Source organism: Pygocentrus nattereri, chromosome 22, assembly GCF_015220715.1.
Source record: "Pygocentrus nattereri isolate fPygNat1 chromosome 22, fPygNat1.pri, whole genome shotgun sequence".
NCBI lineage: Eukaryota > Metazoa > Chordata > Actinopteri > Characiformes > Serrasalmidae > Pygocentrus > Pygocentrus nattereri.
Window position 1 is genome coordinate 15,055,438 of NC_051232.1, and position 16,003 is coordinate 15,071,440.

At 39.2% G+C, this 16,003-nt stretch overlaps 1 protein-coding gene across 1 annotated transcript in view; it reads left to right on the forward strand.

Moving 5' to 3' along the window:
* LOC108413826 (SLX4 interacting protein) overlaps nt 1–16,003 on the forward strand; it is a 109,902-nt gene that overhangs the window by 54,872 nt on the left and 39,027 nt on the right. The gene's annotated exons all lie outside the window — the stretch shown is intronic.

Consider the following 16,003-nt stretch of genomic DNA (forward strand, 5'->3'; position numbering starts at 1 on the left):
AATGAAGTGTTCAGCTGTATCTGCTGATATTGAACACTTTGTGTAATAATGGTGTGATGTATATACGTTTTCACTAAGACCTAGTTCATATTAAATTAGGTGATGATCTGAAACTACTGAAGTTTGTGGAAGAACAGTTAGATTATGTATGTCAACACCTAGAGTCAAAACTAAATCTAAAGTGTGATTACAGTAATGTGTAGGCCCTATTACATTTTGAGTAAGGCCTCCAGAGTCTAAGATAGATGAGAATGCCTTTTTTAATGGACTTGCTGTGTTCTCAAAGTGAATATTACAACTGTACAACTGAAAGTAAGATACTGGATTATTCAAGGATGTGCTGAAAATTTGGTCAACAGAAATTTTGCTGAAAGATAAATTAATTGTTGACCAGAAAAGTTACACTGTATGCATTTAATTTAAAATTAAGGACATCCTTAAAACATGCTGTATTTTAGTGCTAAGTGCTAGCATTCTGGACTGTTTCACTAGTGATAATTTGAGCTACACTATATTGCCACTCACCCATCCAAATCATTGAATTCAGGTGTTTCAATTACTTCCATGGCCACAGGTGTATAAAACCAAGCACCTAGGCCTGCAGACTGCTTCTACAAACATTAGTGAAAGAATGGGTCGCTCTCAGGAGCTCAGTGAATTCCAGCGTGGTACCGTGATAGGACGCCACCTGTGCAAGTCCAGTTGTGAAATTTCCTCACTGCTAAATATTCCACAGTCAGCTGTCAGTGGTATTTTAAAAAGTGAAGCGATTGGGAATGACAGCAACTCAGCCATGAAGTGGACAGAGCGGGGTCAGCAGATGCTGAGGCGCATAGTGGCCTTCAGATTAATTCAAGAACAGCGTAGAGAACTTCATGGAATGAGTTTCTATGGCCGAGCAGCTGCATCCAAGCCTTACATCACCAAGCGCAATGCAATGCGTGGTATGCAGTGGTGTAAAGCACCACCACTGGACTCTAGAGCAGTGGAGATGTGTTCACTGGAGCGACCAATCACACTTCTTAGTCTGGTAGTCCGATGGATGAGAACGGTACTTGTCTGGCTGCATTGTGCCAAGTGTAAAGTTTGGTGTAGGGGGGATTATGGTGTGGGGTTGTTTTTCAGGAGTTGGGCTCGGCCCTTAGTTCCAGCGAAAGGAACTCTTAATGCTTCAACGCCAAGAGATTTTGGACAATTTCATGCTCCCAACTTTGTGGGAACAGTATGGGATGGGCCCTGACCTCAACCCAATAGAACACCTTTCCAGATTGGTAGATTTCCATGACTTTGTTTTGCTTTGTTCTTAAAAATGTGGCATCATCTTGTCTAACCTGCTTCACATTGCCAGAGAGTTCTGTTTAAGTGATGTGTAGATTCAACATGTCTGGCTGTAATCATGCCTGGATGTGGCTAGTGAAATTGAAACCAATAGAAACTGAATTTGGGTAAGTGGCTGGTTGAGTAACAATGGGGGCAATTACTTTTTTTGATAGGGCTGGCTAGGGCTGAATAGTGTTTTCATTCAATAACTGAAATGATCATTTAAAAACAGCAATTTATTTTTACTTGCTTGCATTTATGTTTGTTTAATATTAAAAGTAGTTTGATGATCTAAAATATGCAATTGTGACAAATATGCAAAAATAGAAGAAATTGGGAAAGGGGCAAATACTTTTTCACAGTGCTGTATATGTACTTATGTTTCACTTCACTTCTTCTTTTACCTTCATCACGGTCTTCAAGTGAAATGGTCAGCTAGCTCAGAGACTCTCCTAGATACCATGTTTCCCCATGGAAAAACAGTCGCAAGAAAACAATATGAAACTTCTGGGAATTGCTGAGTTTTCTGGCTTCTTTGGCCATAAAAGTTGACCCGTTCATGTGAGTCATGAGTACAGTCAAGTCAAAGTTTATTTATTTATCGCTTTTCACAACAGGTGTTGTCACAAAGCAGGCTCACAGAAAATCCAGGTCCAGGCCCCCATGAGTGTTGCCAGTAGAGAGGAGAAACTCACTAAGAGCAAGAGGAAGAAATATTGACAGGAACCAAGACTCAAAAGGGGAACCCATCCTCCTCTGGTCAACACCGGACAGCAAAGAGCATTAGTATAAAATATTAGAATACAAAATGGGGAAAACAGGAGGAGCAATGGACAATTAGATTAGTTTTAGTTTATGCTGCAGCAGCAGCATCAGGTCATGAAGGTGGGGTTTGCACAGGGTTGTACAGTGTCGGGCTCAATGGTGGTCAAAACGGTCCGGAAGGCTGAATCGGTCCAGAAGGTTAGCAAGCAGTGGGCACCCGATCAAGGCAGAAGAAGCAACAGCATCAGACACACAGGATGGGCAGCTGTTCAACTCTACTAAAATTTTACAGCCTAACTAAAAGAGAGAATCCAGAAAGATAACAGAGACATGAGGGCTCCCCTTTTGAGATGTCAGCACCCCTCTGCTCCACCGTCAGCAAACTTGAGTGAGTGTGTGAGAGCAGCAGGATGTCAGCACAAATACCCCCAGTTTACCATAATGCTCTACGACTATTAACCCCCAGATCTGCACCTTTTATCTAACAGGGAAAACTAATTACCCAAGGCTTGACAAGCAAGTAAGTTTTTAGCCCAGACTTAAAGACTGAGGCTGTGTCTGGAAGATTATTCCAAAGTTGGTGGGCTTAGTATGAGAAGGCTCTCCCTCCTGATGTAGCTTTATTAATTCTGGGTACTAGTAGTAAACCAGCACTTTATGATCCAAGTAGGCGTGATGGTTCACTCGGGTACTGAGGGGTGAGTCCGTTTAGAGCTTTACAAGTCAGTAATAGAATTTTATACTCAATGCAAAATTTAACTGGTAACCAGTGCAGGGCTGATAAAACTGGGCTAATATAGTCAAACTTCCTGGTTCTTGTGAGGACTGGCTGCAGTGTTCTGGACTAGCTGAAGCTCGTTATGGCTTTAGCTGGGACATCCAGACAGCAGGGCATTACAGTGATCTAGCCTTAAAGTAATAAATGCATGCACTAGCTTTTCTGCTTCTTGTAGAGATAATGCATTTCTTAATTTAGCAATATTGCAGAGTGCTGGAATGCTATTCCAGCCTCTCTGCAGTAGTTACAATATTCTCAGCATCTAGGATGGCATTATAAGGCAGCAAGTTTGTAGAGTTTAATTTTGTGTTCTCAATATTCTGCCTAATTTGTTATCACCTTAGAAATTTGTAAAATCATTGCTGCTATAGGCTAATGGCATCTGGGGTTCAGTAACTTTAGTTCTTATTTATTTTAGAAATTGTGCTAAATAGTAATCTAGGATTATTCTTATTGTCTTCTATGAGAGAGGAGAGAGAGGTTAAACGTGCTGCAGTAAGGGCTCTTAGACTCTATAGTCTAAAAGGCTGTCCCTCCAGGTGGACTGGAACACTTCTAGTTTAGTCAGACGCCATTTTCACTTTAGTTGTCTGGCAGTCTGCTTTAAAGCTTGAGTTTGATCATTATACCATGGGGCAAGCTTTTTCTGCCTTATTATTGTAATTTTTCATAGAGCTACATTATCTAGACTAGATCAAAAAGTATCCTCTAAGAACTTGGTCATAATATCTAACTTGGTAGGATTAGATGGACAGCTGACAGAAGCTGATTATTGCGGAAGGTTTCTGATAAAGCTGCCAGCTGTGAGGAAGTTATAGTCCTCTTAAACACTATCAACATGGTGATGAATGTACAATTTCACTAACGCAAATTTCATATGAGATTAGATAAGGATCTGAGACTGTTGTGCTCTAGGGAAGAATGGTGAAGTTATCTATGTTTACACCAAAGGTCAGAATTAAGTTTAAAGTGTGTCTGCAGTAATTTTGTATGAAACCTAAGGAGTCTACCATAGATATAAATGCTTTACTTAGTGCATCTTGAGGTTTATCAAAGTGGATATTAATCTCGCAGACAATTATTACTTTATTTGAAAATGTTATTAAACTTGATAGAAACTCAGAGAATTCCTGTAAGAACTGAGAATATGGCCCTGGTGGCCCTATAGATTGTAATTAGTTAAAGGACTTATTGTTCCTCGATCACTTTATATAAGAAAAGAAAACTTCAAAAGAAGAGAATTTATGGCCTACTTTCTGGGTCACGCCTAAAACTTTAGTATGGAAGTGTTGCTATACCTCCTGCTTAAACGAGGGCTATGCTATGGGGTGGGGGTGGGGGGTTGTTTCATTTAGACCAAAATATTCATTGGGTCTAATCCACATTTCTATGAGGTACAGAGCATCAAAATCGTGATTGGTAATAATTTCATTTACAACGACGGCTTTAGATGTAAGAGATCTTATGTTAAGCAGTCTGAGTTTTAGACTAAAGGTCTAAAATGGGGCGGTCGTGGACTGGAGGTTAGGGAACCAGCCTTGGACCGGAGGGTCACTAGTTTGATCCCCTGAGCTGACAGTACATGACTAACTCCCAACTGCTCCCCGGGCGCTGTGGATAGGGCTGCCCACTGCCCTGGGCAAGTGTGCTCATTGCCCCCTAGTGTGTGACTTCAGTAGTGTGTATGTGGTGTTAAACTACACAGATGGGTTAAATGTGGAGGTGAAATTTCCCCGTTGTGGGACTAATAAGGGTCATCTAATCTAATCTAATCTAATCTAAGGTGCTGTCACTGTAAACTGGTATAACTGATCTGATATGAATCAAGTTACTAGAGCAAACATTTTGAGGATTTTTAATGCCTTGTTTTATTTGAGGAACAGACACAGTCTCAATTGGGTGGAACTTATGTGGCATCTCAAGGCAGCTTGCAGATGGTCAATTTAGCCTTTTTGGCAGCCTGGCCTTGGCCCTGGTTTGTCAGCGACTGACTGTCCTACACTGAAGGCTGTCTTAGAGGGTATGAGCTATGCTACATGAAATGAGAGCAGCACCCTCCAGTGAGGGGTGGATATCATCCTGACTCAAAAGACCTGGCTTGTCCTCGAAAGTAGACCAATTATCTACAAATCCCACATTTTCTGAGCACCACTTGGACAACCAGCAGTTCAGCGACCATAACCGGCTGTAGATTTCAATGTGCTGAAGCTACACACAAAATTGAAGATTAAGGTTTTTATAATCTTTTATTTCTAGATTGTGTTCACCAATTATATTTTCACAGTGCTTGAAGGTCTCCAGTCCATTGTAGGGCAGACAAACAGACAGACACATTCACTCCCACACTCACACCTAGGGGCAATGTAGCATGTCCAATTGGCCTAACTGCATGTCTTTGGACTGTGGGAGGAAACCGGAGTACCCAGAGAAAACCCACGCAGACACAGGGAGAACATGCAAACTCGACCTGTGAGGCAACAGTGCTACCCACTGCACCACCTCACTAATTCCTAAAACCTCCTATGGTAGCAGTTACCTCAAGCAAGCACTTCCAGTAGCTGCAATTTCGACCTGCACAACATTTGAGAGGAATACTGTATTATTTTCCCTCATAGGACTGCTTTGCTGTAAGCTTTAGATGTCTGGTGTCAGTGGTTCTCTTGAAATCATTTCACAGTATCTCTCTAATGGCTTAATGTCTGGGCTGTAACTGGGCCTCTCTAAAAGATGGAATTCATTTTTTTAGGTCATTTTATAGTAATTATGACCCTCCCTCCACCATACCTCGCCTTTGGGATCATGTTGATATGCAGTGCCCTTTTTACACCATACAAAGTGGCATGTGTTCTTCCTTAGCAATTTGAGAGGGATACTGTATTTTAATACTGGATTTTAACTCAGTAATCAAATTTTCTCAGTGCATATAAACCTAGATTTTTTATGTTTTTCAAGTAAAATGGTGCAGAAATTCAATTTAACTGGTAAGTGCTGCTGGTACATGGTACATGAATCTACCAATAATGATTAATTCAATTATATTGCATGCCAATATTGTAATTAATGAATAATAAATAGCATTTTTACATCCCTAAAACAATGCTGTTTGTTTATTAATACAGGATAATAACTGAAGTGAAAAGTGACTTCACAACATGCTTTTCTGAGTATTTCAGAAATATCATCACTACTTCTAATACACCCTTTTTCTGTATTATCAAAAAGACCAGGCCAGTTTAGGCTAGTTATAGAGCACCTGTAAAGATCAACCAGTTTTTCATTTTAACCTTATAGTTTTTCTTCCCTGGCATCATATTTTGCCTGTAGCACCATGTACTTTCAACCAGTACAGCTCACCAACTGTCTTTCTATAGTAATCTCATCCTTAGTAGGTAATATTGATATTACTGTAAGATATAAAATGTTAAATTCAGTTCATTCATTATGTTCTTGCTATATTTTGCATAATATAAATCGCTAAATGAACAACAGGCAGTAAATTAAAGTACCATGACTGAGGGATGTTACCGTGGTTACTTGGGTAACCATCACTGGCACAGGCCTGTGCTGATTTAAAATATACAGTGGGGTTGAAAGTGATGCTTCTATTTTGCATTCCTTTCTAATTTAATACAACAATTTTCATAACAAATGAAATCATTCTCATAACAATTTAAGTAAAAAGTAGAATCTTAGGATGTTTAAATGGATTTCAGAATTTCTTAGCTTTTGGATCTGTATGATCCCATTTGGCTTTAATGGCCGCATGTACTTAAGTTGGCATGGACTATATAAGTTTGTGCTAAAGCCTGTGAACAGTAGATCAAATCCGCCTGAGAGTCATCTAAACACAAGTTTCAATGACAGAGATGAGAAAAAAATTGTACTATGGCCTTAACATGGTCAGTTTCACAAATTTATTTCAATTTTGATAGTGACCTTTTGGACTCCACTATAGTTATTCATAGCCCTTTTAAAATGTGGCAGTGCTATTTTGCTGCATGATGTTTTATGTTTGGAATATTGCTCACCATTGCCATAAAATATCTATGGGCCATGGTAGGAAGTGAAACGGTATTTAACGCAGGGGTCATCAACTCAGAGTTCAAAGACTTCATGCCTGTGGCTGCAATCTGGAGAGACATACTAATGTGGGAGAGTTGAGGCTGATATGCGATATTCAGCTGTGGGTGAGAGAGTAGATGGTATATGCCTATGGCAGTAGATAAGAAAGGTAAGGATTGCATGGTGTACTGAAAGCTTTCTGTATGGAGCCAGATAATATGCGGTGTGGCATTACATAGACCACATAGAGCATGGGCTGTGGGTGTAGACTAAGCCTGTGCCAAAATGTGTATACAAAGCGTGACTGATCTTTGTATCTGTTGGCATAGCAAGTGAGCTTTGCATACCCACTCAAATTTCAGTTCCACATTGGCAATGAAATGTGACCTGCAATTTACCCACCCATATTGTCGGTGCTGGGCAAAAGTAGTGATGGCTAAATACACTGTTATAAATGTATTTGGTAATGTATTCCATTACAGTGATTAAAAAAAGTAACATTCAAAATACTTATTGATAGGATATAGGAGCAAAACTCTCCCTCCCAATGTCCTCTCATGACCTAAGCCAACAATTTGCCTTATGCCAATAAAATAATCTTGCAAATTTATTAAGAAAGTGGTTGTGATTTTCAAGTATGAGTCCAATACAACACTGATGCATAGCTCTAATGCTCGTGAATGTCAACTTATCCATCAAAGGAGTTTAGTTAGGCTGAGATTAAAAACTGTTCGTCATATTGCTTTCTCAGTCTACTTAGGCATCAGCAAGGCTCATTAACTTTGACAAAAGTAATTGATCATCATATTTATTTATCTGTCTATTCAGGCTTTAGTAGAACTCCGTAACACTGATATAAATACCCAGCTCATCACAATGGTTTATCAGTCTACTCAAGCTTTATTAGAACTCTGTAACACTCATATAAATACCCAGCTTATCACAATGGTTTATCAGTCTACTCAGGCTTTAGTAGAACTCCGTAACACTGATATAAATACCCAGCTCATCACAATGGTTTATCAGTCTACTCAGGCTTTAGTAGAACTCTGTAACACTGATATAAATATCCAGCTCATCATAATGGTTTATCAGTCTACTTGGGTTTTAGCAGAAACTTCCAAGTTTGTAAACAAGTCTACTTTAAAATATGCCTTTAAGCGCTGTGTGCTGAGTTTTAAAATAGTTAATACATATTTTCTTGAGTGCCTTGCTATCTCTTTGGTGCTGTAGCACTGTGAATTGCCTTGTTGTGGCACTAATAAAGGATTACTTTATCTAATAAAAAACATTGATGGTGTTTACTAATATACAATATATTTTTAAATTTACTAGTTAAGTTTTCTAAAGGTTTTCTTCTAAAAATACAAAAAGTAACTGTATTTTGAATAATCGTATCGACATGATATTAACTCCAATCCCTCTTTTTTTTTTCAAAAAAGTCATATTTCACCAATTAAAGTTTCAGTTTTAAAGTTGCAGACACTTGTATTGCTGTGGTATGTGGTTTTAGTGACAGCAGAGACTTTCTTTTGACGAACCTTGCAATTAGATTTTTGGCATGGTGGTGGTGTCTAATTGTAGTTTTCAAGACTTTGTAATCCTAGGATGCAGCCAACTCCTGCAGCTGTATAGTCAAGGTCCTTGGAGAAACTCTTCTTCACTCTATGTGGGGGGAAAATACAGGCAGGTTCATGTCTAGTCTAGTTGTTTGAAACTTGTTATTTCACTGGTAGTAGAGACTTCCATTTGTGATTATTTTCCTGTATGGAGCTTTTGACTGATTTATAAAACTCAACAATAACATTTTTATCTCATCTGTGTATATTTGATATGAAAATGTATATGAAAATGTTTTATTGCTATGCAGTCTTTACCTTATGTGGGGCTTTAAAAATTTGTTTCATACTTGCACATCTCTTCTAAAAGCATGGTTCTTTAAAGAACACTCCTTTAAAATGTTTTATTTAGGGTAGTAGTGCTTCTGTGGCATCACTCCATTTTTAAGAAGGCATGTTTAAGAATTTTTAGCCTTGGTTCCAAGTCATTGTTATACACCAGTTGATGGCCGCTTAAGAGTTCCTTATATCTACTGTAAAAGGTCAGTTTTCTTTTTTCATCACTGAAAGGAAACATGTCTCTCATTTTTGGATTAAGATTATGTATTCATCATTTTTTGCTCACCTATACATATATAAACAACACATTCATGTTTGGATTTTTGTGTTCTTGTTGTATGGTAGCCTGTTTGTGCTGAGACAGCATAAATGTGTGCAGAATAAGATGTTTTGCATGTTTATGTTAATAAATGTATGTTTGGGGCAGTCATGGGCTAGAGGTTAGGGAACAGGCCCTGTGCCCAAAAGGTCGCTGGTTCGATCCCCAGCGCCGACAGTACGTGACTGAGGTGTCCTTGAGCAAGGCACCTAACCCACAACTGCTCCCCGTGCGCTGCGGATAGGGCTGCTCACCGCTCTGGGCAAGTGTGCTCACTGCCCCTTAGTGTGTGTGTGTGTGTGTGTGTGTGTGCCCACTAGTGTATATGTGGTGTTTCACTGCATGGATGGGTTAAATGTTGAGGTGAAATTTCCCCGTTGTGGGACTAAAAAGGGTCACTTTATCTACTCTTAATCTAATCAGCCTGGCTGCCTTCCCTGGTTTGTGCGTGTTGGAATGCATGTATATCTTCATATGTAAGGACTAAACATTCTCACAAATAAAACATGGAAAAAGTACTTTGGTTATGTTTAGATTTGACTTTTGGTGATGGTGAAGTTTGGGGAAAAGTGTTGTCTGGAGTTAAGAGTTAGAATATAGGTTTAGGGTTAAAGAATCTATCCTTTAAGTCAGTCCTTATTTCTTGATATATTTGTGTGTGTGTATATGTATGTTTATAACATTTAGAAACCATGTCGTTGTAGGTCAAGACATTTCCTTAGCCATCCACTGGCTCTCAGCTGCACAGGCCTTTTTCCAAATGTCAGCCCTTGTATCTTCCCCCTGGCCAGCTACCTCATGCTTCACCATTAGCTCATAGTGAGTTGATTTATTTATGTTTTGGAGAGGGCGGGAAAGGGGGAACTTTTCCCACCAAATGTCTTGGCTTTGGTACGAGCACGAGCTGGACTTTTGGCGGAGCGACCAAGGAGATTTTTTTTTATTTTATTTATTTATTTTTTTTTAGAGGAAGGAGAGAGATCACATGCTTTTCCATCTTAAGGGAGAAAAAACAGGAGTCTAAAGCATCATATTTTCCCTTTTATTTCTCTTTTTGTTTGAAGGTATGATTATGCTAAGAGATGGGTGGGTTTTTGGTATTGGCAGTGTAAGTTAGAGCTGGTCTCCATTTTCCCTCTTAGCAGCACAGCTTTATTCAGAATCTTCTGTGCCAGCCCCCAGGACCGAAAGTCTGTTCCAGTCACATCGCTAACTAATAAGAATCATCATGTTGGTCAATAGCATTTTTGCATAGACTTTCGGACTGTCAATATTGTTTGGGTTAATCGGGTAATCAGAGTTCCGTAATAATGGAGTTAACAGTAACATCCTATTTTAGGGGTACGGTATTTGCACGACTTTCAGTGGTGTGCAAGCATTTTAGTTTCATGAAATGTGAGCTGAAGACTTTCTTGAATCCTACGTTTAATGTGTGTGCAATTTTTATGAACACATCCTCAAAGTACATAGCCAGATGTTTTGCCATTCTTTGGGTCACTGTTTGATGTCCTGTTACTGTTGACTGTGCCCTTTTCTTGCCTCTTTAGAAGGAATATTGGCTGAAGTCTTGAGAACCTTTTTCTGTCTATATATGTACACTAAGCTGTGAAACAGCCCATTTTAACTATTAGACACATTTTGACTATTACAACACTTTTGTTGTTCTATTTGTTTAGTTTTACAGTTTTACAGATATTGACACCTGTTAAACTCCGGAATGTGTTATCTGTTCAGGAATGCTGTGCTTTTATGCACCTTTTGATCGGACAGTTTTTATACAATTACTATAAAAGTATGATTTTTTTTCTCTCCATAGGAATGAATGGAGAATGTTTGTACGCCCAATTATATCATGTGGATGGTAGAAATTCATACACACCATGTTATCCATGTGGGTAACTGTATGGATGATATAGCAACCCACTAGCAGCCATCAGGGTTTCCAGTGCAGTGGCCTAGCAACACCCTAGCAACCTCCTGGGATACGATAGCAACCACTCACAGCCAACGGGGATACAATAACAATTAGTTATCAACAATTGGTTATCAACATTTTAGCAACCTACTGAAATGGCATAGTAATTATTTTGGGAAAGAACACCTGCCAGGCTGTTGGCCCTGATGTCATGATGGGTCCAGAGGCATTTTCCCAGGCTCCCCCAGATGAATGATCACTAATAGCCGTGGGAGAGGGCTTTGCGAGCACAGTATAGTGTACCAGGCTGACTCCTCTTGGCAAGCTCTGTGAAGAAGGCTTAATGCCTATGACCCAACTCCACACCCAAGTGTGCTGGATAGTGTTAGCGCCGAAGAGTGTTTATGAAAGGAGAAGAGTGCTCCAAAGACGGATGCAGTGTTGGGATCACTCAATTATTCAATTTTTAAATATGATTATAGTTTGCTTAATGATAAGGCTTATTTTCTCTATTTATCTCCCATACAGTAAGTCATATCTGTTGGATATGGCCATTTATATATGATTTTGCCACATAGTGATTTTTTTAGCATCTTTGAAAGGCTGTGAATGGTCCAGTTCCATAGTTGTTGTTTCCCTAAAAAAACTAATTGCTCAATTATTTTTATTTTTAATTCAAGAGAATACATTTAAGTGCTCACCCCTAAAAAAATATATAGCATCTTTTAAAAGAAACACCATAAATGCTTGTATGTTAAATATTTTTAAAATCAAACATACTATAAAAAAGACCTCAGTAAACAGCTTCTTTACAAACACCGACTGATCTACTGACTCAGCTTTTTAACCCCTATTAGTCTGACACGATATGCCTCAAAAAACAATTTGGAGGCTATTAAATATAATGGACTTCTTGACTCTATACAAGCAGCCAGTGTTAGTTATATCTCTTCTTACAGAAAAAGTGTTAGATAGGGTTGAGTGCAAGAAAGCATTTTGGCAGTAGATGTACTTGGTGAATCAAACCTGTGTATTGCAGTCTTTAAGGTCAAATATGTGTAAAAGGCACTCTTTCTGAAAAGTTTGGCTTATGAAGAGGCTGTTGACGGGGTGCATTACTTCCATATTAAAATGAAGTTGGTAATTGAACCCCTTCAGGCCATATGGATCAGTAGAGAAATTTCTGGATTTGACATAAGGAAAACACAGATTAGAATCTCATTGTATGCTGATGATATTGTTTTTCACCCAACCAACCCAGAGAGATCAATTCCAACAGGGCTAGATCTTATCAACAAATTTAATTGAGAGAAATCTATGCTTCCTGCTTATCTAGGGGCATCTTAAAGATTTGATTCTAATAAATTACGCCTCACTGCTTAAAAAGATCAAGGAAGAATTGGAACATTGGAATCTGCTTTCCTGTCTTACTGGTCAAACAAAATAAACATAAAAATGAATATATTCCCATGATTTAGCTATTTCATCTATTTCAGTCACTGCCCTGTTATTTGGATGATGCATTCTTTAAATCTATTTTAAAAAATTAGTGAACTTCTTTATTTGGATAAACTCCTCACCCAGAAAAGCCCTAAAACTTTAACTAAATGCAAAGAGAGAGGTGAGTTGGGACTTACAGAGATTAGAGTTTAGAATTCCAAAACAGGATTTTTATAAATACTTACAAATTCATAATTTAATTGCTACACTGGAAAGAACAGGACAAATACCCCTGGGACATGTTTTAGTGATGAGCAGTTGATTATCTTGTAATAAAATAATTGAAGAGAATTATAAATTTATGCACTGGATGTACCTCATCCTGGTCCATTTGAGTGTAGTGTATCCTAACTCATCTTCTAGATGTCATCATGGTAAACCGTGTATTTGGTCGATTACCCATGTTTTTTTATACTAAGGGCAACATGCATAAACTTTTAGACACACACACTGATTACACAGCTGTGCTGTTGTGACATGCAGACATGCAGAATGTAGTTTGGTTTTGACATGTTGAAATACACTCGTGCCAAAAGTCAGTAGACAGCAGTTCCTAAATTGATTAGGAAATGGTGTTAAGTCAGGGGGTGGCTTGGGAATACCCATACCTATATAAGTTGTGAGTGGTTATGTTGCGAGTGAGATTGAACATTTGCCAGTGTTCTCATAGCAAGGCGATTATTCAAGTTCAAATGAGGCATGATAGTGATGCCAGACGGATGGAACATTCCATTTCTGAAGTTGTACGGGCATTTAACGTTCCTCGACCCACAGTGTTGTGTGTGTACTGGGAATACGGCATTGAAGTCATTTCCAACCCCAGTGGCCACCCTTGGGTGCTTAATGATCATGATTGGCAGCGTCTGGATACAATTGCCTGTGCATTGTGCTTTAGCTTCCATAGGATATGGGAGCAGAAGACCCACCAGTGCGCTTCTGTTAACGCCACAACGCCAGACAGAGGGCCTCACCTGGGCTTGTGAGGTTGCTAATTGGACCCTAGAGGACAGGCAACATGTGGCTGGGTCTGGCTTTGTGCTGATAGTAGAATTTATGTATGGTGCAGACCTCATGAAGCCATGGACCCCAGTTGTCAATAAGGCACTGTGCAGGATGGTGGTGGTTTCACACTGGTGTGTGGTGTGTTCTCATGGCATGGGTTGTGTCCATTTGTCCACTTAAACAAGTCATTGACCGGTGACTGCTAAGTTTCACTGCTTGGTGACCATTTGTAGACTCATGTACCCCCACAGTGATGGAATATTCTAGCAGGATAATGCACCATGCCATTAGGGCTAAGTTGTCCAGAATTGGTTTGAGGAGCATTCTGTAGATTTCCAACGAATGGCACGGCCTGCAATTGTGTGAGCCCTATAGACCGTTTATGGGGTGTGGTGGAAAGGTCCATTCGCACCCGAGATCCTGCATGTACAAATACCCGGAGTTGTGGGTGGCTATCCAGAAGGCATGGCTCACCATCTCCCCAGATGTCTTCTATCCACTTGTGGAATTGATGCCATGTTGAGTTGCTGCACTTTGCGGGATAGGTCCTACGCAATACTACTTCCTGCCCCATGACTTTTGGCATGTCAGTGTAAACCTCTCTGAAAAAGAAATGATCTAGAAGCCAGCAAATGTTGCTCCAAAATGTGTTCAGCATGAATAGTATCTTCAGAGATGTGAAAATTACTAACAAATACTAACTAACCCCCCCTCCCCCTGCCACCATGAGACATGCTGGATGGTTTGGACTGGAGAACTGGATCTTTCCATTTTAGAGCTCAAGCCTAGAGAAGTCAATGTCATTTATGAAAGTTGTTGACATATGACTTCTCCTGTCCACAGTTCAATCAACTTGCATTTGTGGACACACCAATGAACAGTATTTATTGACAAAGGTCTATTAAAGTAGTCTCAAGCCCATGTGGTGATATCCATCACAGAAACATGCAGGTTTTTATTGCCGTGGCATCTAAGGGGTTGAAAGTCACAGGCATATGGTCATAGTTTTAAGATTTGACATTTGCACACAGATATTTTTTCCAAATTCCCTGAACTTTTCAAGGATATTATGTGCCATAGAGGGTGGAAATAATTATCCATGCAATTTCTTGTTGTTTTGTTTTTTTGCTGATGCCTTAGCTTATTCTTGCTTGTAAAGGACTACACCTTTCCTGGGATGCTCCTTTTATAGCCAAGCATGATTGCTTCACTCGTATGAGATGTTTTTTGAACACAATATTTCTAATCTGAAATTTGAAATTTTTGGAATGTGTTGCAGATGTCAATTTCAGAATGTAGTGTACATTTACAAAAAAATATTGTTATATATTTTTATATTATATATAAAGTTTATATATTAAAAGCTGCAAATTTATGTTGAAAAATGGTCAAATCTGTACTAAAACTGTTTAAAACCTTTTTTTTTTATGTTGATACGAAGTGTACAGTTCAGGTAAATGACCAGTTCATTAGCATATGATCATTAGCATTAGTTTAATGTTCAGGCATACTGCTTACAGCATGAATGTTCAGGTATAGCGAGCTCCAGTTAAAGTGCATACAGTTCTGTGAGCTTCTGGAGCTCAGTGTCTGGATATGCTGAGTAAACCAGGAGGGAACAGGGTTAGATCACTAATGGTCCATATGTATTCATGTTCTGGTTGGTGTTTGTTGGTGTGACCAATTTATTAGTTTGCAGGTAAAAACTGTTCTTGACCATGGTGTTATGGCTTGATGTTCCCAGGTACCACTTTACAGACGGCAGAGGGTAAACCAGTGAGTGGGGTGTGTGGAGTCAGAGGAGATGATGATTTTCTTCAGACAGTTCCTGTAGATACCATTATTATTGCCTATTATTATTGCCTATTATGTTGCTATGGTTGTTACTGTTATTATAGCCATTTTCATTAACCTTAAAATATAAAGTTTATTTTTTACTGGAAACCATTATGAGAGTTTGCAACTGAAAAATATTATTCTTTATTGTGCTGCCTTGTAAACACTATACTGATTAACATAGCACTGAACACTGAGCTCAACTGTGTTTTTTTCATGACTGGTTAATTATCTGTCAGGGTATAAATTGAGCTGTAGTGCAAGGTATGTCAAAGCTTTGTTTGTCTAATTGAATTAAACCACACAGCACATGTGCGAGTACCCAAACACACACACGTCTACTTGGTCCAGGGTCAGCGGCGTCGCCTGTCTCACCACACTATTCTGCAATTAGGGCTTTGGGAAATTAAAGCCTGAACTCAGTGGCACTCTTGACCATTTCCGTACTGCAATCTGGTCAGCCAGTCTCTCTCTCACTCACACACATACACAGACATACACAGTCTCTGTGAACTCAGGCTAGGCTATGCCTCCTGACCAAAGCACTAACTTCAGGAATTAGAGCACCATTTAGAGGAGCAGTCTGTTTTTTTCCCTCTCTTGTGTTT